The sequence below is a fragment of the Vulpes vulpes genome, chromosome 3, assembly GCF_048418805.1.
Source record: "Vulpes vulpes isolate BD-2025 chromosome 3, VulVul3, whole genome shotgun sequence".
Taxonomy (NCBI): domain Eukaryota; kingdom Metazoa; phylum Chordata; class Mammalia; order Carnivora; family Canidae; genus Vulpes; species Vulpes vulpes.
Window position 1 is genome coordinate 5,629,883 of NC_132782.1, and position 23,305 is coordinate 5,653,187.

The window sequence follows — 23,305 nt, forward strand, 5'->3', positions numbered from 1 at the left end:
TCTAGGGGCGCCTGGCTGGCTCAGTCTAGAGAGCATGCAACTCTTGATCTTGGGGTTGTGAGTTCAAGCCCCATGTTGGGTGTAGAGATTACTTAAAAAAATAAAATAAAATCTAAAGTGGATGGTATATCACTAAAAACCCAAACTAAAATTTTTTGTTTTTGTTTTTCATTATCGTGTTCTTAGGGGAAATGAAGGAACCCTATGATTATGGAGGCATAACAATTCAGTGGGGTATAAGCATGAAGCTATTAACTGCTCCCAGCCGCCTCTGGAGGAATCCCTGGGCAGCGGGCTCCCTTTATATCTGACTGCTGTTCCCATCCAATTCCATAACTTCCCAGTCCTGTTTCTAATGCTCAGTCCTACTCATTTGTCAACTTCAATGTCAAGAACAAAACAACACAGGGATGCTTGGGTGGCTCAGCAGTTGAGCAGCTGCTTTTGGCTCAGGCCGAGATCCTGGGATCAGGCTCCCTGCGGGGAGCCTGCTCCTCCCTCTGCCTGTGTCTCTGTCTCTGTCTCTCTCTCTCTCTTTCTCTGTGTGTGTCTCTCATGAATAAATAAACAAATCTTTAAAAAAAGAAGAACAAAACAACACAAAACTTCAATGTCAGTCTTGTGGGGGTGGGGGTGGGAGATGTGTCTGCCCTCACGGACCCATCCATTTTCTTCTTTTTCCTAGAGAGGAGCACCCTAGGTTTGGGGGATGGAATGAGAGGCAGGATCTGCTCACTTGACTGCTTTAGGCAGGCGGGCAGGAGGTGACCAAGGCCACGGCTGCCTCTCTCATACGAAGAGATTTTCTTCCCCACCGTAGCTGCCCATCTTCACCCTCCATGGGGCCACGTGGCAGCCACATGGGCTCTGGAGTTGGGATCTGGCTCAAAGTCAGCCCCTTTCCTTTCTCTCGGCCCAGCCTCCCCTACCCAAGCGGCCCCGCTGGACACCACTGTCTGGGATGTGGTGCTGAGAGGCGGCCCTCGCTCCCTTACTTTGTCTCCTCCACTTACAGGAAATTCTATCCTTGCAGTGCAAATGGTAGCAGTGCAGTCTGGAGCCTCGCGAGGAGTGAATTAGAGCACTTTATGGGAGACGAGGGGAAAGATAGAAAACCATCTGTCAGTAAGTCAAAGGAATGCATCATTCCTCGGAGTAATGGAACTCCAGGCCCCGCGAGCGGATCGAGCAGCTCCCAGCCCATCTCCAAGCTCCGAGCAGTAACTTAATGCCCAGGACTCAGAGAACACATCAGACTTTTTTTTTTTTTTTTAAGAGGAAATTTATTTTATTTTTTTATTCATTTACGACAGTCACAGAGAGAGAGAGGCAGAGACACAGGCAGAGGGAGAAGCAGGCTCCATGCACCAGGAGCCCGACGTGGGACTCGATCCTGGGTCTCCAGGATCACGCCCTGGGCCAAAGGCAGGCGCCAAACCGCTGCGCCACCCAGGGATCCCTACATCAGACGTTTTAATTGGTGAAGACAGATACTGCGTGTGATTTTAGCTAACGGGCAGAGAAGAGATCATGGTTCTACTTAGGCCACGCCTTTCCCTTTCACACCTGAGGTCAAAGCTACCAACTCCAGAGCCCCCCACACCTCTCCAGGGCTCTGAATCTTGCCCTAATATTGCTCTGGATTGTTGAAATGCTCCTGAAGAAAAATCTTTCTCACTGGAAATGATTAGTTTTGTTGTCTTCATCCTGAGGCCAGATTCAAACCCCTCCTTTGTGGACTAACTTGCTAAACTTAATTGTTCAGCTCTGTCCTTCCAGCTCCCTTCCTTTTTTTTTTTTTTTTTAAGATTTTATTTATTTATTCATGAGAGATACAGAGAGAGAGAGGCAGAGACACAGGCAGAGGGAGAAGCAGGCTCCCTGGGGGGAGCCCAATGCTGGACTCCATCCCAGGACTCCAGGATTGTGACCTGAACCCAAGGCAGAGGCCCAACCACTGAGCCACCCAGGTGCCCCTCCTCCCAGCTCCCTTATTTTCTGTACCTCTTTGGGAGTCAATGGATAACTCTGGAGCTCAAGTGAATAGGCTATTTCTTTAAACTTTTTATTATGGGAAATTTCCAAATCATAGTAATCAAATTTCTACAATGGTCTCATAAATTGAGATACTAATATGGCTTATCTGTTTTATTTGATTGAAACATTTCTTGCAAGAGTCAGATTACACTAGGTTATGCTGTGGAAACAGACAGGTTTATTTCCTGCTCACGTGAATTTCCCCTGTGAATCAGCTTCACATACTCCTTACTCCTGGCCATGGGCTGAAGAAACAGTCTTCGTTTGGGATACACACACGTCCTGGCAGATGGAATGAGAAATGGTTAAAACACAATGACTTTTTTTTTTAAGATTTTATTTATTTATGAGAGACACAGAGAGAGAGAGAGAGAGAGGCAGAGACACAGGCAGAGGGAGAAGCAGGCTACATGCAGGGAGCCTGATGTGGGACTCGATTCCAGGTCTCCTGGATCACGCCCTAGGCTCCAGGCGGTGCTAAACCACTGAACCACCCAGGGATCCCCCTAAGTCCCTCTTAATGTTAGATTTCTCTCCTCATCTTTTCCCCCCCTTAATTTGCTAGCTGAAGAAATTGGGTCATTCGTGCTATAAAATTTCCTATATTCTGGATTTTACTGATTGCAGCCCTGTGATGCACTTGCTTAACACATTCCTTTGTCCTTCTGTTTTTTCTAAATCTGTAGTTAAATATATAGGCATATTCAGATTCAGGCTCAAATTCTGGGCAAGGACACTTCCTAGGTGGTCATGTGTGCTGTTAGTTACCTCTTGCTGTGTAACAAATCATCCCCAAACTTGGTGTCTTAAAACAACAATCATCATGTATTATCTTATGGATTCTGTGGATTAGGGATTCAAACAGGGCACAGGGGGATAGCTTGTCTGCCTTATGATTTCTGAGGTCAAGGTGAAAAACTCGGGCTGGACTGAAATCACCAAAGACCTGACTGAGGCTGAAGATTCCTTCTTCAAGCTGGTTCACTCACTTGGTTAGCAAGGTGGTGTTAGTAAATGGGTTTTCTTTTTTTCTTTTTTTTTTTAGTTTATTTATTTATTCATGAGAGACACAGAGAGACAGAGCCATAGGCAGAGGGAGAAGCAGGCTCCTTGCAGGGAGCCCAATGTGGGACTTGATTCCCGGACCCCGGGATCACGACCTGAGCCAAAGGCAGATGTGCGGGTGGCAGATGAGCCACCCAGGCGTCCCGAGTGGGTTCTTTTTCTATGTGGTCCTGTCCATAGTGCTGCTTGAGCATCCTTACAATATGGTAGTTGACTTTCCCTACAGTGATTGATCCAAAAGGATAGTATTGAAGCAGCAATGTCTTTTATTACCTAGCTTGTGAATTCATATGCTGACACTTTATTTTTTAAATTTTTTAAAAAAGATTTTATTTATTCATCAGAGACACAGAGGCAGAGCCATAGGCAGAGGGAGAAGCAGGTTCCCTGCTGGGAGCCCAATGTGGGATTCCATCCCAGGAACCCGGGATCATGTCCTAAGCTGAAGGCAGATGCTCAATCACTGAGCCACCCAGGTGCCCCATATGCTGACACTTTAATTGGGCACAAAACCAGCCCTTATCCAGTATGGGAAGTCTACACAAAGACATAAATATCAAAAGTGGAAGTTCATTGGGGGATCACCTTGGAAGCTGGATACTATATGTATCAAGTGGTTTTTGAGGTCAAAAAAGATAAATAGGAACAACCAATTGCATGCTGTGTGGGATCATCATGTCTAGCATTTGAGATGTCATGGTCCAGTAGAATTTCAGGGGGGAAAATAGGCATAAGGGTAACTACTAGATCTTTATTTTGCCATGTAAAGTCACTCAAAAAGAGTAACCTGTTAATTCTACCACAATTATTTTTTCATTTTTTAAAAGTCTTTTTTCTAGAGAAGTACATTATCTCAGAGTGAAGAATTATCAGTTTTGATGTGGAGCAAGGAGAAATGCTCCACAAATGTACATTGAGAATCCACTTCGAAAACACTCTGTAGTCAAGTAGGGGATTCACATACTCTCTCATCCCACAATACCACTCCCAACTGTACACCCTAATGAAATACACACACCAGAAACCATGTACAAGAGTATTTATACCTTGTAATAACAGCCCCACCCTGGAAGCAAACCGAATGCCATCAACAGTAGCATAGACAGACGACGGATGTATATTCACACCGGATGCTTCCACCTACCTTAAGCCCTCAGACAAGCGATACTGAAGTACTGCGCCGGGAGCCTGGGGGGCGCAGCGGTTGAGCGGCTGCCTGCAGCTCAGGGTGTGATCCCGGGTCCAAGCATCAAGTCCCGCATCGAGCTCCCTGCGTGGAGCCTGCTTCTCCCTCTGCCTGTGTCTCTGCCTCTCTCTCTCTCTGTCTTTCTGATGAATAAATAAATAAAATCTAAAAGAAAAAAAAAGTACAGTGCTTTAGGGTGCATACTTAGATGAAAAAAGTGAAAAAAATAGAGTGTGATTATTATAAACATCACATTATGGTTACCTTTGTGCAGAGGGAGGGTTTTTCGGATTTTGGAGAGACAGGTGGAGACTGCTGAGGTGCTAGCCATGTGTAATTTGTTGACCTTAGTGATGGTTTCACAGATATTACCTTGATAACTCATTAAGCTGCACATTTTATGTTTTCACTGTGTAGTATATTTTATCATAAAAAGAGGGTTTTAAAAAGGAAAAAGATTAGTCTTTTTAATTAAAAATTTTAGCTTTAGGGGAAACTTTTTTTTTAAAGACCATCTGTTCGTTCTCAGCTCCATCATCCCTCTCACCCCTTTCTCCACCAGCGTGTCAGTAGGCTCTCATGGGAGTTCCGGCGCGCGCAGCTTCACACTGGAGACTCTCACACGTCTCTGATCAGTGCAGCAGGAGTGGATGTACGTCGCACACGTGCACGCACACAGGCTCACACACTGGGTCGCACACACATGCACACACATGCACGCACACAGGCTCACACACTCGGTCGTGCACACATGCATGCACACAGGCTCACACACTTGGTCACACACACATACATGCACACAGGCTCACACACTCGGTCGCACACACATGCACACACATAGGCTCACCCACTCGGGAGGCTTCCCACTTGTGCTTTAAGAGAGCACCTTTGCTCCTCTTCCCAGGTGGGCAGGATCACGGAATAGACCCTCCTCAAGAACTCTGCAGTTCCCCCAAGACCTCGCCCCCACCCCAACAGAGAGCTCCCCCTTCTCCCTCCCAGACCTCTGGGCAGGAGGGAGGCAGACCTGCTGGCTCTCTGACAGGCGGGCAGCAGGGCCCCGGTCCCCGGGGCCTGCAAGGTGCCCCCCCCACCCCCCATAAGACCGGTCCACATCATCTTCATGATAATCCTTTGAAATCGATGGGCGGGCTCTATTTCCACTTTTCAAAGAGCCCATTGAGCCTCCTAAGGCTGGAGAACCTTCTCTCCAGTCAGCGGGCGTACTTCTGATCGCTTGCCGGCCCCCAAGCCTCTCGATGTTATCTCCCCAGCCAGCCCCACTCGGGTCACGGTCGATTGTGCCAGAAGAGGTTGCCTGACGCCAGGGCAGCCAAGCCGTAGGGCGCCCCGAGCAAGGGGGTGGTGGCGGTTGGGTGGCGAGTTGGAGCATCTGAGAGGCGTTTTGTGAAGAACACAAGGAAGCCGTTGTTAGAAGAGGAAAAGCTAAAGCCCTCGGAGATGGGGAGCTGTGCACAGGTGCGCGCTGGCGGTGGAGGAGGAGGTAACGGGGAGGAGGGGGAGGAAGGAAGGTTGGCTGTGAACAGAAAATACCTATTGCTACCAGCAGAGGCGAGTTACTTGCATGGCCCTGCGGGAGCCCTGCAGCAGGCCCTCCAGGGCGCACGTCCGAGGGGTCGGGGTGCGGCCTGGCTGCCGAGGGCTCAGGCCGCTCTGTCCGACTCCTGCTCAACCTTGGGGGGGGCGGGGGGGCTCCGTGGGTTAAGCAAGGTCAGCTGGGGTCAGGATCTGGTGCCCAGATAGAGACCCATGCCAGGGTCCCTGCTCAGCAGGGAGTCTGCTTCTCCCTCTCCCGCTCTCCTTGCTTGCGCTCTCTCTCAAATAAAGAAAATCTTAGAAAAGTTTGGGCGGGGGGTGGGTCGGGAGGCCGTGGGCCTGGGGGGCGGGCGGTGTCCCCGGCCACTGACACATTGGGGAGGCCTGCAGCCGGGGTGGCTGTTGCGAGTGATGGGAGGTGTGCTGTTGATGCTGCAGGCACTTGGGGAGATGACCTTCCTGTTCCAGTCGTCCTCAGGGCTCCCCATCTCTTCCTGGAGCGGGCAGCAGGGGTCCTGGCATTCGTAGTCAAGGGCTGGATTTGAAAGCAGCTCATTTTCTTCCTCATGAGCAACAACGTCAAGGCCTACCGGGCCAGTGCTGACCTCCAGAACCTCACTGACCTCGCTCAGGAATATCCATCTTGCTGCTGAGCCCGGGGACCTAATGACTGGAGCCTCGGTATTTATTTCAGCTGCGCTGAGTTGAGCCCCAGTCAGGAGCACTGCAGCGTGCCCTTCCTGCTGCGACAGGGACCCTGCCGTAGGTGTCCTTAACACCTAGTGTGCTAGGCTGTCAGCTGGACTGGAGCTGGAGCAGCAGGGCTCCATCCACACCAAAGGCTGTGGCATCGGCCAGTTTGAGAAGTGGCTGCAGGAAAACCTGATTGTTATGGCTGGGGTCCTCGTGGGCATCACCCTCCTCCAGATCTTTGGTATCTCTCTAGCCTAGAACCTTGTGGATAACATCAAGACATTGAAGGCTGACTGACAAGACTACCACAGTGGCCGTGGCCACCTGCCTGGCCCACCCAGGGACCACCCCACACACACATACACATCCTCTGCCACTGTGCAAGGACACAGGTGTTTCTGCTTGAACCTGAGCTCTATACGGGTTGAGTATGGATGTGCTGCATGCCCATGGAGAAAGCTATGTGTCTTTGCCTGGCTTAGAGCTGTGTGCATGGAGGGTGGGTATGCCTACATGAGTGTGCACAAAGAGCCACCATCTCAGCTGTTGTTGGGTGGCAGGCTCTCCAGGGGCCTGGGAAGAGCACAGCAAAGAGGGTGTAGCCAGGTGGGGTGGGAGCAGTCTACCATGTCCCCACCTAGGCTAAGACACACTTCTCTATGCAAGGCTGTGCGGGGTAGGGTTGGGGCCTGCTGTTGCCTGGGACACAGCCTCAGGCAGCTTCAGAGCTGTGTTCTCTACTAGCTGTGACTTTGACCCTGCCATGAACCCACTTTGCCCTCAATGTCTCAGATTTTAAAATGGATCCAAGAATTTTCTCTCCCTAACTTGCCTCTCAGTGATGACTACAAACTACTAAAACAAAACAAAACAAAACAACAACAACAACAAGCTATGAGGACAATGATCAAGGAAGCCTGAGCTAAAAGGTATTTACTATTATCTTATGGCTGACAAAAGTTAAGCCTTTTTTCCAAAGTACTGATGGAAAAGGAACAGAGAGAAAATAAGAAAGTTAGAGAATCAATCTAGGAATCTACCATCTGATTAATAGGAAAGAGGGATTAAAAAAAAAGAGTGAGCAATAAAAAATGGAGTGGAGGAAATTATCAAAGAAATAATGGAAGAAACATCCCCCCAAGTAGATGATGTGAATCTTCAGAGGCTAAGGTTCCATTGAGTACTTACTGAAACAAGTGAGCCAAACAGGCAAGGCAAATCTACTGGCCAAGAACACCAAGGAAAAAGAGTAGAGTCTAAAAGCTTTAAGAAAGAAAAGGGGTGACACATAAAGGAATAGATACAAGGTAACACTAGATATCTTAACAGCAACGTTAGATGCCAGGGACAATTCTGAGGGGGAAATACTTATCAATTAATACCCAGCTAAACTGTCAAGCCTGAAAGAAGAATAAAAGTATCTTTAGTCATACAAGGCCTTGAAAGATAGACCTTCTAGGTGCCCTATCTCAGGAAGCCATTAATGGTTGGGGTCCAGCAAAATGAGTTTGTAAACCAAGAACAAAGATAGCATGGAACAAAGGAAACAAAAGGTGCTTGGGTGGCTCGGTGGTTGAGCATCTGCCTTTGGCTCAAGTCATGATCCCAGGGTCCTGGGATCAAGTCCCACATCAGGCTCCCCAGGGAGCCTGCTTCTCCCTCTACCTATGTCTGTGCCTCTCCCTCTGTGTCTCTCAGAAATACATAAATAAAATACATATTTTTAAAAAGCCACAAAAGGAATCCCCAGGCAGTGCAGGACACCTGGAGACACCTTGAAGCAGGATGATGGCAGACTTGGAGAGGGTGGTTTCCAGGAAAATGATGATTAACACACTTGAGAGTTTGGCAGAATTTATAGTTTTATAAATTCTCATCAATCTATTCCTACATACTTCATTATTTTAATTACTGTATTCATATTATGTCTTTATATCTAGTGACATAAAAACATCCTCATTTTTCCTTTTCAAAATTTGCTCTATTTGGGTAAGCTAAACATTTAAATTGCAGAACAAAATACACTTTTGAGACCATGAAAAATATTATTTGGATTTTTATTTAAAATTTTTCATGGCCGTATAGTAAGGTTAATGTTTAGCAGATATGTACTGCTTGGTTCTCCTGGTTGTTTCTAATTAGCAGCCATTTTAATTACTTGACATCTGTGACATGCCAATTTTAAATATTTGAAAATCCCTATGGCAGAGAATGCCATATAGTTGCCCAACTTTACTATATTTCCCAGTATTCTCTGTAGTTCTCTTCAATGAAATGAGAGCAGAAACAACAAATGCCATTTCTAGGCCTGCCCAATAAAAATTTCTAGGCTTATCCCATTATGCTCTTACCTCCCTCCTCATTGCTTAAAATGATGCTGGTGACAACAAGAGTCACCTTAGAATATCATAAAAATGGCAGAGATACTGTGATTCTGGATCCCTGAAGAGCTATGTAGATAAGAGCTATGTGGGCAAACACCTCCTACCTATCCCTCTAGTCCCATTGCTACTGACTGGAAAATCTGTTTTGAATTATTGCAGAAGAGAGAAATAAACTTATTGTCTTTAATCCATGGGCAATTTTTAGCTCTATTTAGCCTACCTTAACCAATTTAATGACCAAACAAATGTTACACTTTTAGAGGGTGATTTGATAGTATGTATCAAAATAGTAAAAGCAGAAATATTTCAATATAGCAATTTTATTTATAAGAATATATCATACAGGAATACTTAAGCAGATAGGGTTTTATGTACCAGGATGTCCACTGCAACATTATTCACAGTACCAAAAAACTGAAGGCAACCCAAAGGTACATCTTTAGGGAAATGCTTAAATAAATTGTGTTATAGTATCCAATGAAATGCTACACAGCTATTTAGAAGAAGCTCTGTGGCATGAGGAGAAGTGATGTCCTTGATAAACTAATGAACAAAAATTTGCAAATAATTTCATAGCATTTTCTGGGTTTTATAAAACAACTATAAATATATAATCTAGTGTACATTATAATTACCATCTAATATATAAATCCATATTTACATTATACATATTTATATGTACATAAAAATGGTCTAGAAAATTATATACCAATATATTAATAGTGATTACTATTTACTTTAAAAAGTACTGTGGCAGGGGATGTCTGGGTGGCTTAGCAGTTGAGCGTCTGCCTTTGGTTGGGGGCATGATCCAGGGGTCCTGGGATGGAGTCCCACATCGGGCTTCCTGCATGGAGCCTGTATCTCCCTCTGCCTGTGTCTCTGCCTCTCTCTCTGTGTCTCTCATGAATAAATAAATAAAATCTTAAAGAAACTAAAAGAAAGTACTGTGGTAGTTTTAAACTATATCCACAAGTACTTCAGTATTCCTTTTGCAAAGGTGGGGCCCAATTTCTATCCCCTCAAGTGTGGCTGGATTGTGTGTGTGTGTGTGTGTGTGTGTGTGTGATTCTAGAGACAAGGTTATAAAAGATATTTGGATGTCTCCTTACTCTGTCTTTTGGATCATTCACCCTTGATACAGCTAGCTCTTACCTTGTGAAGACACCTAGTAGCTCTAAGGTGAGGTCCATGTGTTGAAGAAGTGAAGCCTGCCAACAACCAGCACTAACAGGCCAGGTACATGAGTAGATCCTACCTTGGTAGTGGATCCTTCAACCCCAGTCAAGCCTTCAGATGACTACAATCCCTACTGGCATCCTCACAGCAATTTGTGAGAAACTCTGAGCCAAGAACCATCCAGCTAAGCCATTCTGGATCTCTCTGATCCAAAGAAAATGGTAAGATAATGATATGTATTGCTTTAGGCTTTTAAGTTTGTCAGGGAGGTGGGGAGAGAGTGTAATTCGTTATGCAATAATAGATAACTAAAATGAGTATGAAGAGAAGGGTAGGGGAGAGCACCACTTTAAATTTTTTTTATATTCCTCTTCATTGTTTACATTTTTATAATTAACATTTGTGATGTTTAAAAAAGATTTTATTTATTTATTTATGAGAGAGAGAGAGGCAGGGACATAGGCAGATGGAGAAGCAGGCTCTATGCAGGGAGCCTGACGTGGGACTCGATCCTTGGTCTGCAGGATCACGTCCTGGACTGAAGGCGGCGCTTAACTGCTGAGCCACCTGGGCTGCCCAACATTTGTAATTTTTTTCTTTTCTTTTCTTTTTTTTTTTTTTTTTTTGTAATTTTTAAGTTAAAAAAATTTTAAGTTAAAAAGGGCAAACAGTGGTAGCTCATCATTTTCTGGAGCTAGAAAGAATCATATATGTTTCAAAAAACATGTAAGAAACTCTTTCAATGACTAGCAGAAGTGACTGGGTATATAGAGAAACAGGCCAAAAATATATAAAATATCTGCTCCTAGTGATATAAGACTTTGCCAGGCATCAATCATTATTATGTTTTCCTGCCTGAATATTACCCAGTCATCCCTGACTTGCAAAGGAGAAAGCCACAGAAAGGCATTTCTCTCTGTTGTACAAATGTTTGTGTTTGTGTTAACAAAGGACAAAGAGCCCCTTTCTGATTTTTTTCCTTCAAGAACCAGTACTTAAACTTGCAGTTTTGATTAATGGTGATGCCCTAGTTGAGATAGCAGCTAAAGAAGTTAACTATTTAACATCTGCCTCTTTCTTATCACTCCATAGCCTTCCTTTGGGTTGTACCCATTTGAACTTCAGTATTCGTCTTTTGCTCATATTATTTCTTCTCTTCTACCCAATTATTTTATCTCTGTACTCCCTGCCCAAACCTAACAAATCAGTCCAGCCAGGTTGCAAAGCAAGAGCTTCCTAAAAAAAAAAAAAAAAAAAAAACAACAACAACAACAACCAAAAAGCCATTGACTTAATGACTTCCCCTGTTCATAGTTACATTTAATTCCTGTTGAGCTAATGGCACCAGGGAATGATGTCTGCATCCTGTAGCAAATATTCCCATCATTTCTTTCTCTCCACTTAAAAACATTCTTTAGCTCTTACTAAAGTTAAGGGCCCCAGAGTTCTTTTTTTTTTTTTTTTAATTTTTAAAATTTTTATTTATTTATGATAGTCACAGAGAGAGGGAGAGAGAGAGGCAGAGACATAGGCAGAGGGAGAAGCAGGCTCCATGCACTGGGAGCCCGACGTGGGATTCGATCCCGGGTCTCCAGGATCGCGCCCTGGGCCAAAGGCAGGCGCTAAACCACTGCGCCACCCAGGGATCCCCCCAGAGTTCTTTATGTGAGTATTGCATGTCCTGTTATATGGATTTTATTCATGTACCAGAGTTTTTAAAAAGTGAATATTAATCTTTCCTGTTGGATAAACTAAACATCTGCAGTTTTCCATATGTAGTGATACCATCAAGGGAGAAAGGAGTATAAGAGAAGAAGGGGGAAAAGTCATTAAAGAGAGAATGTAGGCTGGCTATGAATCTAGACCTAGCTCAACTGTCTGAAAAGTTAAATTGTTCAACTTGAATTACATCATCAACCCAAGTTGGGGTGTTCAGGGCATTCCAGTCACGGCTATTCCAGCTAACCAACCACCCAAGTAGTATAAAAACTGCTCTCAACCTGTTTCTGTTCATTTTTAGTATCCAGGCTTAATTAGAGTTCAGACAGGAACTTGACACCTATTTGACTCACTTAAAATACGATAGTAAAATAATCGTCCCAACATCCTCCCCTAGTCCCCTTTGGTAGCATAGTCAAAGCATCCACTGTAACATTCCTGAAAGAGTGGAGATCTATACTGTTTTGACTATGGAAAGCAGGTCTTTTGGGTACTGACTGCTTTATGGCCTCATTTGGATTGTGGTGGGTAAATAAGAATGAGATAAAGTCCAAATAAACTGCCTCTCAAATCCCCACACTTGTGTGGATTTATTTGGCCCTTTGATGTCTTTTTTTGTTTCTCTGTTGGAATGTTTCAAATATGCACTTAAGTCACCCATAGAAAAGGCTGCTAATGTAAATGGACATGTGTTTAGAATGGGCTGTCATCTTAACCTTCCCAGAGATGTAAAACCCATAAAGCACAAAGGGTCAATTGGAATTACCTCTTCTGTTTCTTCTTTTAAATATGAGAGGTTGCAGAGTTCAGAGTGCCCTTTCCTTCTCGTCTCTCTATTTATTCAGGTGACTTAAATTTTGGCTGTTATAAGGAGGGGTTGACTCTCAACTCTACGACATTCTTCTTAAAATTGAGTTTTAACTCTCATACCTTACTGATTATTTTAAGAGTACTGTTTGAGTCTTTGATACTCTATCTTCATAGTGTTTTCCATTTAAAAAAATCTATTAGGAATATGGGAGTGCATCATGCGAAGTATTCAAACTTATATTGTAAATGCTCTTCAAGCTAAAAAAAAATTTTTTTTTTTTTATCAGACGAGTAACACTAAAGACAAACTGGAAAGCAGAGGGAAAAAAATCATCTGTAATCTATGACTCAAATACAAATGCTGCTAAAATAGACGTCACCAGGGGTGATTCGGGGCATTGACCCAGCCGAGCACACCCAGGTTGGTATATTGAAACTGGTACATACTGGGTGCTTAACAGTCCTGGAACCAGCGTGCTGTAAAAGTGTACAGACTGCCTTTTACATTTAACATTTTATCACAGGCATTTTTCAAGTACAGAAGAATTTATTCCTTCAGGCTTATAATTTTTTTAGAGTGTACTTAGAAAAGTCAAAATCTAGCTATATTATATCATAAGTTGAATACTTAAGGTCTTACAGTTAGCTATGTAGTAGAAATGAGACACAATGTAAAAACTATTTTAAAAGCTTAAAGGATCATCCTCTCTTTGCTGAAAATTACATCCCTCAAAGAAGCAGGTCAATGGTATGCAACCATGCTCTGCCTCAGACTTTTAGGTTAGATCAGCCTCCCTGGCATGCTTGAGTGCATGCTTGACTTCAAAACGTGAGTTCCTTAAAAAAAAAAAAAAGAAAAGAAAAGAAAAGTGAGTCCTTTCCAAAATTAGTATATTCAGAGCAGTAACAAAAATGTGTCTATGATGCTTTCAATGAACTTAACAAAATTATCTACACTCTCTGGGGATTAAAGGTGAGATTTATGTAGTAGCAAATAGAGCTCTTGAAAGCAATTGGGCATCACCCTGGGTAATAGGCATCCTGGAGTGATCACTTGAAGGTTTTTGAGGAACAGAAATAGCATAATGCTGCTTGTCAATTTTTATGGCAATGTCTGTATGATCCACTTGGCATCCCTAATATCTCCTTCTCCACGATCTCATTTTAGTCATTTTTGCTTCTGGTCTTGTGGGGTTCAGTTTCAGATCCTTGGGGTTAGGTTAGTTCAGTTGGTCATTTCATCGTACTAATGAGGCCCCAGAAGGTGCACCATTTGGCTTTGTGGAGAGAATTATCTCTTAACAATAAGCCTTTTCTTCAGTCACTGTTCCCCCATCCCACCTGACCCCCCCAAGCCTGGGAGGTTGTGAGCAGTTGAACAGGAGATATTGGGAAGTTTAGGGAAATAATAGAAAAAGCTCTGATTTTGGAATCAGATGAAACTGAAATCAAGTGTACATGTTAGATGGGATTCTCGGTCAAATTACTCGAGCTGTCTAATCCTCAGATTTCTCATCTGGAAATTAAAGTTAAATATCAAAGTTTGTTATGAGAGTTAGATAATGTGAGTGATATGACGTGCAGCTGAGGGTAAATGGTTTTCTCCGTAATGCTAACTCTCTACTGTTAACCAGGGTCCCCCCTTCCAGCACATGTTAGAGTTGAACTTCATGGCTCACTTTTGGTTGTGTGGGGCCATGAAATTGGTTTTAGCTGATGAATTGTGAGCCAAAGTGACACATATTCGAAACTGCTAGTTAAGGCCCTTTCCTTTTGACATGGTAGTAGGCGACATTCAAGGTGGTAGCTGTTCTCTCAGCTTGGGCTAAATGGCTATCATGAGGAGAATGTCCCTGCTGACCCATCAAGGGGAAATAGAATAAACGAAAAACAAATTTTGGCATTTTCAGCCACTGAGGTTTTGGTGTTAGTATTATAGCATAACCCAGACTATCCTGTTGCTTTCCTCTATTTGAACGACAAAGTATAAAAACAGAGAAGAAAAAAAAAAAAAAACAACTAAGAGGAACACAATTTAATTAGTGGATTGTGGAGATATCTGACAGGTTGTCTGATTTCTCCCTGGTATTATGGTAATGTTGTATTTTCAGACTGAATCTAGAAACAGCTTTTTCTGGTGTTAGAGGTGGATCCATGTTTCAGCCCAAGTAGAGAAGCTTCAGGAAGCAGAGATATAAGAGCAAGCTTTTTACCGTGTCATAACTGAGACTTAGGGAAATCTTGAGAAATCTCCTAGAGCTTTCATATACATCAGATTTACCCTTGGGTAAATCAACAACATTGTCCTCTCCCTACCCTGACTAGCAATCTTACTTAGAAAGCATTAAAAATTGTTGCATTCGAAAGAAACAAATCTATTATATTCATCAATAAAAATAAAGATGGTATCTCTTGGAAAGGAACATTTCTTTTCACCAAATAAAATTTAATTTAAAAAAATAGATGTTAGTCAAAATATTTAAATGCCCTATTCCCTGCCCTTCATTCAATTACTAGATTTATCAATAAAATCATCTCCTCAGAGGGCTAATTGAATATAACCTAGTAGCAATAAGAAAAAAAATGCAAGAGAATGGCAAATTTTATTTTAACAAACGTTATTATAGCCAGTGTCTCTGAATAATGAGAATGTTTACCAGCCCTAGTTGATAATGGAGGATTTTATTTATTATTTATCGCTAACTGAATTCCAGAATAATAATGGTGACCCTCTCTTAGTGCTCAATGTAATGACAGCTGATTCATAATCATGATACTTTGTAGAAAAATAAAAGGTAAAAAAAAGAAAAGGTAATCTTTTTTTTTTTTTTTAATTTTTTTTTAATTTTTATTTATTTATGATAGTCAAAGACAGAGAGAGAGAGGCAGAGACACAGGCAGAGGGAGAAGCAGGCTCCATGCACCGGGAGCCCGATGTGGGACTCGATCCCGGGTCTCCAGGATCGCGCCCTGGGCCAAAGGCAGGCGCCAAACCGCTGCGCCACCCAGGGATCCCCAAAAAAAGGTAATCTTTAGTAAAATATTACTCTCGGCAGGCAGTATGCTGAGTGTTTTGACCAGGATTGTGTTCAGCTTCATTTGAAAGAACTCCAACCACACTGGTTTAGCCAAATGGAATTCATTTTTTCAAGAAGTTTGGAAGTAGGTACTTCGCTTCTGGCACAGCTGCTTGAGAAAATCTTCAAGGACCCAGGTCCCTCCTTGGGTCCCTTGATGTACTATCCTTAGCTTTTGTTCTCTTGGTTGCAAGATGGCTGCTTTATTTCGAGGTGTTCTCATTTTATACAGAATGAAAAAAAAAAAAAAACAGAGCAAAAAGCAAAATACACAGCCTGGCTGGCTCTGTCCCTCCACCCCACCCCACCCCCTTTTTTAAAATCAGAAACTACTGTATTTCTGGAAACCCTTCCTTCCCCCATAGAACAGAGACATATGGTCACCGTAGCTGTAAGGGAGCCTGGGGAGGGAGTATTTTAGCTGGGCTTATTGCTGCCCAAACAAAATTGTGTTTCTTGTGAATAAAGAAAGAAAGGTAGAATGGATCTTGGATAAACAACTAGCAATATCCTCCATTAAGCCTCATGGGCATTATCCCAGATTTTTCAACAGAACTATGAAGCAACTACTATTATTTCCCCATTTTATACACTAGGAAATAGAGGCACGGAGGGCTGAAGTCCCTTACCAAGAGATGCACAGATGGTGGGGGGCAAAGCTGGACTACAAAGCTAGACACCCTATGGAAGATGATCCTCAAGTACCCACAAAAGGCAAAATGGCAAGCTGATCAAGTTTGGAGCATGGTTCTCCTGTGAGTCCTCTCACTGCTTAATCAATCACACAGAGAGCCAGCTCCGGGCACAGCCAAGGTCTCTTGGGCAATTTGCCAGCAGGTCCCTATGGGAGGCAGTTATGCTGTCATACTTTCCCTGATGTAACCACATACCCTCAGACTCCAAATAGTCTTGAGGCAGCTGTGACAAGCATCAGTATGAGCCTGCTAATGAGGCAGAGTTCATGAGTGCAAAAAACTTCTTGGCACATCACGATTCTGGGAAACAGGATGTATTGGGGGCAGGGGTATTCAAAGGTGTGGCCTCCTGCCCTCTGGGTTTAGGGAGTTTTGTTTTAGGAATGGTATAGGCATTTGGGGCTCAGGGAGAGAAAACCTCATTTTGAAGCTACAAATATTGACAAAAATTTAAATAGTCATTAAAATGCTGGGGTGGGGGAGCTGTTCACACTGCCCTGTTATCTTTATTCATTGCTTTAGTTAACTTTAACAGCTCCTGGCCTGTAGTAAAATACATGAAGTATAGCAACAAGAAAAAAGGCTCAGCTCAGGGCAGGAGAGCAGAGGCACTGGGAGCCAGCCAGTGTTCTCAGGTTGTAAAATAAAATCTCTAGACCAATCGGACACTGGCCTTGGGCCATGGCAGTGATTAATGCCAGAGTTGTAAAAAGTGCTATGGTGGGAATGGTTAGCCAGGTTGTAGTGCATGTGTGTGTGAGTGTGTGTGTGTGTGTTGTTTTTTTTTCTTTAAAGCTGCTTAACATGAAACACATCATTTTTAGTTGGTTTGGATCTAAAGATAAAGACTTATTTACTTTTCTTTTTTAATTAAGAACTTAAGCAACTTTATAGGAGAAAAGAAGCCTAAGAAACGTTAACTATGAACCGGTTATATCATTCCAGTTCTTTCTTGATCTTTGTTCAGATACTTTCACAGTTTTACACAATTATAATTGTGATAGTAAAAATACAATTCTAGGTTCTACTTTTTCCACTTAAGTTTATTTTATATGAACATTTTCATACTTATTTGAAACATGTATTTCTCATTTTAAAAGTTTTATTTTATTACATAGATCTGTCATGGTTTGCTTAATCATCTCCCTATTGTTGGGCATATGGGCTGTTTTCATGGTTTTGCTATTATAAATGATGCCTCTTCCAACATCTCTGTGTAAATTCTTTATTTCTTTTTTTCCTTGAGGTTATTTCTTTATTCCTTTCAGTTATGTTCCCCAAAGCGGTATTATTTTGGTCAATAGATATGAAGAGTTATTTGTCTTGGTGCTCTGACTTATGTGTCATCAGCAATGTGGAAACCCACCTGCTCTTCCACATCGCTGGATGTGCTGCTTATTTGCCTGGTGTCTCTTAGCTCCCCATCTATCCTTCCACACAATCTGCTTCGGAATGTTGGAGCTAGGAGCCTGCAAACCTCATTTTCCAGGCTTCATGTCTAGCTGACTTTCTGTTAGGTTCTGCCAATAGAAGGTTCCAGGAGAAAATTAGAAGGCATTCGAAGGAAAGAGGGGAGAAGTCATAGTTCTCTTTCTTCCTGTTTCTGGCAGTATCTCTAGAAGTGACGTCATTGCTGGATGCCCTCTCCCTGGTGTTGCCAGCATCCTGTTTAGCACTCCCAGTGACATAGTATGAAGCGCAATCCTATTCTATAATAGGGCTACCTCCTTTGTCATCCCTCAGTTGCTGTCTGTCTTTCTGTCCTGACTAATCTCAGGGTTAGCTACTTTTCCCTTTTTGACTTTCAGTTCTCCCGACAATGTCATTTCCTAGAGTAAATGCTGTCTCTTTGAAATGCCTAGTTTGGTTTCTAGTTTCCCAAAGAGACCCTGATTTGTAAGCTGGGTCTTATAATTCTAATATATGTTTTATTAAGGTAATATGTGTTTGATGGCCACCCAAGGCCTTATTTTTCATTTGTAAAAATTGCTAGTGGAAATGGATTTTCTTAAAACTGTAAACATTTGGCCCATTTGTCATCTATCTAATTGTTCTGTGTGTCTCTACTATGATAAAAATCACTAGATGACTCCACATATGTGCGTTATTTAAATACAATAAGCTACTTGCATTTAACTGAAAAAATAAAAATAAAACTGTCCACATCTCATTAGCAAATTAAATTGTAGATTGAAATCTAGTCTTAGAATCTTTATTCAATTATGTTAGCTTATTCTTCTGTTTTAATAAATACTATAGTGGGTTGAGTGGTGGGTCCCCAAAAGATATGTGTGTCCAAATACCTCGAACATATGAATGTTCCCCTTATTTGGGAAAAAGGTCTGTTGATTCAATTGCATTAAGGATTTGGGGATTAGATCATCTGGGATTATCCAGGTAGGTGCCCCAAATCCAATTACAAGTATCCTTATGAAAGAAAGGCAGTGAGAGAGTTGAGCCAGACAGAAGAGGAGAAGGCACAGACACAGAAGAGGAGAAGGCCTTGTGCAATTGGAGCCAGAAACTGGAATTACCGGGCTCCTGGGTGGCTCAGGCAGTTGAACTTCTGCCTTTGGCTCAGGTCGTGATCTCGGGGTCCTGGGATCAAGACCTGTGTCAGGCTCCCTTATCAGTAGGGAGCCTGCTTCTCCCTCTCCATCTGCTTGTGCTCTCTCTGTCTCTCTCTGTGTCAAATGAATAAATAAAATCTTAAAAAGGAAAAGAAAAGAAAGAAACTGGAGTGATGTGGCCATGCCAAGAAATGCTTCCAGCCTCAGACTCTGGAAGAAGTAAGGAAGGATTCCCCCCCACAGCCTCTGGATGGAAGAGAGAAGCCTGCCCGCTGACACCCTTATTCTTCTGGCCTCCAGAATTGTGAGAAAGGAAATCCCTGTTGCTTTAAGCCCCTGAGTTTGTGGTGATTTGCTGCAGCAGCCACAGGAAACTCATACAAATATTACATCATGTTAATATCTGTTGTTAAAAACGCTTTTTCTTTATTCCATTTGTAGTATTCAAACTATTTACACATTAAAAGGGAAAAAGAGCACATAAATGCTGCCATTAAAGAACTGGGTTTCAGATGCTTCTTTACTTGTATCCATCTCTTATTTTGTATTTGTTCCCACCTTTTTTAGGTGAGATTTATTACAGGTTGTTCTGTTCTTTTCTGTTCCATTTTGCTGATGACTCAAATAAACCTGATAATTAGGCCTCTGTGTCATTCATGTTCAAGGGAAAAAAAAACTAATAGCTTTTTTTTGAGCCAAGACTATTACAAATAATTTGTCTTTGTCTATCGATGTTCCTTGACTTACAGGGGGCTACATCCCAATAAACCGGTTATAAATTGAAAATATCGTAAGTCAAAAATGCATTTAATACAACTAACCTACCAAACAGCATAACTTAGCCTAGCCTACCTTAAACATGCTCAGGACACTTCCATTAGCTTACAGTTGGGCAAAATCATCAAACACAAATCCATTTTTTAAAAAAGAGTGTGGAAAAGCTCACGTAATGTATTGAATATGGTACGGAACGTGAAACAGAATGGTTGTCTGGGTACAGAATGGTGGTAACTGTATTGGTTGTTTACCCCTGTGATCCTGAGTAGGACTGGGAGCTAGTTGTGGCTCACTACCATTGCCCAGTGCCATCAGACAGGATCACATCACATATTGCTCACCTGGGAAAAGATCAAAATATAAAGTACAGTCTCTATGGAATGTTTTCACTTTCCTACCATTGTAAGGTTGAAAAGTCCTAAATAAACCATCTGTCAGGGACCATTTGTATGGATTTTCCTTTCAATCCTTTTACTTTATTTTCATTTTCAATCCATCTATTATCCTGTTCTCTTTCTTTTGGTTCTTCTTATACACTTGATCCCACCTGGTTTTTGTGTTTCGTGTTTTTTGTTTTTATGGTAAGGGGAGCCTGGATGGCTCAGTGGGCTGGGCCTCTGACTCTTGCTTTTGGTCAGATCTCAGAGTCATGGAATTGGGCCCCTTGGCAGGGGGCTTTGCGCTCCTCACTCAGTTCGGAGTCGGCTTGCCCCTCTCCCTCTGCTCCTCTCTTGTCCTCTCTCTTTCTAAAATAAATAAATAAAAAGTTCAGGCCACCTGGGTGGCCCAGTGGTTGAGTGTCTGCCTTTGGCTCAGGTCATGATCCCGGGTCCTGGGATTGAATCCCACATCAGGCTCCCCACAGGGAGCCTGCTTCCCCTCTGCCTATGTCTCTGCCTCTCTGTTTGTCTCTCATGAATAAATAAATAAAACCTTTAAAAAAATCTTCAAGAAAATTGGGGTAAAACACACATGCTTATTTTTTTGCTTATTTTTTATTTATTTATGATTTTATTTATTTATTCATAAAAGACACTGAGAGAGAAGCAGAGGGAGAAGCAGGCCCCATGCAGGGAGCCCAATGAAAGACTCGATCCCGAGACTCCAGGATCACACCCTGAGCCAAAGGCAGACGCTCAACCACTGAGCCACCCAGGCATCCCTGGTTAAGTCCTTTTAAGCTGAGCTTTTCCTGATTCTGGCCTTAACTGGTATATCAAAAAAATAATTATTTTTATGAAACATGTAAATTTGAATCTTTTATCCACAGACATAACACCTGTTACCATCTATTATCTGCTGTGCGCCATTACATTGAAAAGTAGTTACTACTATTCAGCCATAAAAAAGAGTGAAATCTTGCCATTTGCATGGATAGAGCTATAGAGTATATGCTAAGTGAAAAAAATCAGAGAAAGACAAACGCCATATGATTTCATTCATATGTGGAATTTAAGAAATAAAACAAATGGGGGCACCCAGGTGGCTCAGTCAGTTAAGTGTCTGCTTCCTGAGCAGGTCATGAGCCCGGGGTCCCTGCATCAAATTCCCTTCTCAGTGGGGTGTCTGCTTCTCCCTTCAGCACTTGTGCTCTCTGGCTCTCAATCTCTCTCTTCCTGTCAAATAAATAAATGAAAATCTTTTAAAAATCAAAACAAAACAAATGAGCAAAGAGGGGAAGAAAAGAGAGAGAATCATAAACCAAGAAACAAGCTCTTAACCATAGAGAACACACTGATGGTTCCCAGAGGGAAGGTGGGGGTGGGGGGTGATTATAGGTGATGGGGAGTAAGGAGGGCACTTGTGATGAGCACTGGGTGTTGCGTGGAAGTGTGAATCACTATACTGTATACCTGAAACTAATATTATTCTGTATGTTAACTAATTGGAATTAAAATAACAACAACAAAAGCAGTTACAGTAATAGTCATTAAAAGTATAATTCAAAGTCGGCTGCAGAGAGGGGCAGAAGGCATAGAGGGACACACAGAAGCAATGCATTACCACAACTTTATTTTATTTTTTAAGATTTACTAATTTAAGAGAGAGAAAGCGCACATGCGCCAGTGGGAAGAGGAGGAGAGGGAGAGAGAATCCACACGTGACTCCCCACTGAGAGTGGAGCTTGACACAGGGCTCGATCCCAGGACACTGAGATCATGACCTGAGCCAAAATCAAGAGTTGGAGGCTTGACCGACTGAGCCACCCAGGCACCCTACCTTTAACCTTAATAATCGACACTCTCTCATTCTTAAAATGTTTTTTGAGGGATGCCTGGCTGGATCTGGATCTTGAGATCATGAGTTCAAGCCCCACACTGTGGTTAGAGATTATATTAAAAGATACATTTTTTTTTTAAATTTTTATTTATTTATGATAGTCACAGAGAGAGAGAGAGGCAGAGACACAGGCGGAGGGAGAAGCAGGCTCCATGCACCGGGAGCCTGATGTGGGATTCGATCCCGGGTCTCCAGGATCGCGCCCTGGGCCAAAGGCAGGCGCCAAACCGCTGCGCCACCCAGGGATCCCAAGATACATTTTTTTTAAAGATTAAAAAAAGTTATTTGAGAGAGAGTGAGAGCAGAGAAAGAACAGCGGAGAGAGAGAACACGAGTGGGAGGGGGCGGGGGGAGGGAGAAGGAGACTCCTAACTGAGCAGGGAGCCTGACACAGGGCTCAATCCAAGGACCCTGGGATCATGACCTGAGCTGAAGGCAGATGCTTAACTGGCTGAGCCACCAGGTATCCCTAAAATACAATTTTAAAAATGTTCCTTGGTGCATTCATTGCAGGAAGCTTCTTGGAACGGGGCAGAGGCGGGGGGATCCCTCATACACATTGCTTCATACCTTTTGTTATCTTACAGTTTCCTCTGACATCCTCTCCTTGTCACACTCAGAGCAGTCTGGCCTGTGTCTGTGATATCTTGCTACTTAACTCATACATGGGACCAAAGGTCTCACTTCCTGACCCAATAAATGTTTTCCCAGTAAAGATCTTCTAAAGGGGAATTCTGATGCCAGTTATTAAGATAACATTTCCACCTTGGGTTGCAATGAGGTTAAATCACTTTTCCAACGGCTCAGAGCTAAAAGGGGCAGAACTGGGCTGTGAATGCAGGTCTGCCTGTCTCTAAAGTCTAAGGCCTTTTCATTATGCCATGACAACTCTTACAGAGAACATTAAGGGTTGGGTGACTTCTGAGTCCAGGTTGGAAAAGGCCATGCAGTTTCTGCTCTTGGTCTTGGGAACTTACTCTGTAAGCCTTCAGCTGCCATGAAAGAGGTCTGATTCTGCTGGGGCCACCACACAGAGAAACCCTACAGCCAGGCAGAGATGCCTAAGAGGCCCTAGCTCTTCTGGGTCTTTCCAGGCCGGGTGCTAGACTCCACTGAGCTTTATTCTGACTGCAACACATGGTGCATCCTGAGTGAGAACTGCCTGGCTGAGCCCAGTCAGATGGTGAATCATTATTATATAAAGATACTGAGTTTGGGGTGATTCTTCACACAGTAACAGATGACTTGGAAAAATGCAGAATTTATATTCACTCAA

General features: G+C 42.9%; 1 pseudogene; it reads left to right on the forward strand.

Annotated features, from left to right (window-relative positions):
- The first annotated feature begins 839 nt into the window (after positions 1-839).
- LOC112916503 (tetraspanin-17 pseudogene) lies at positions 840-6,835 on the forward strand (annotated as a pseudogene).
- Positions 6,836-23,305: the final 16,470 nt, after the last annotated feature.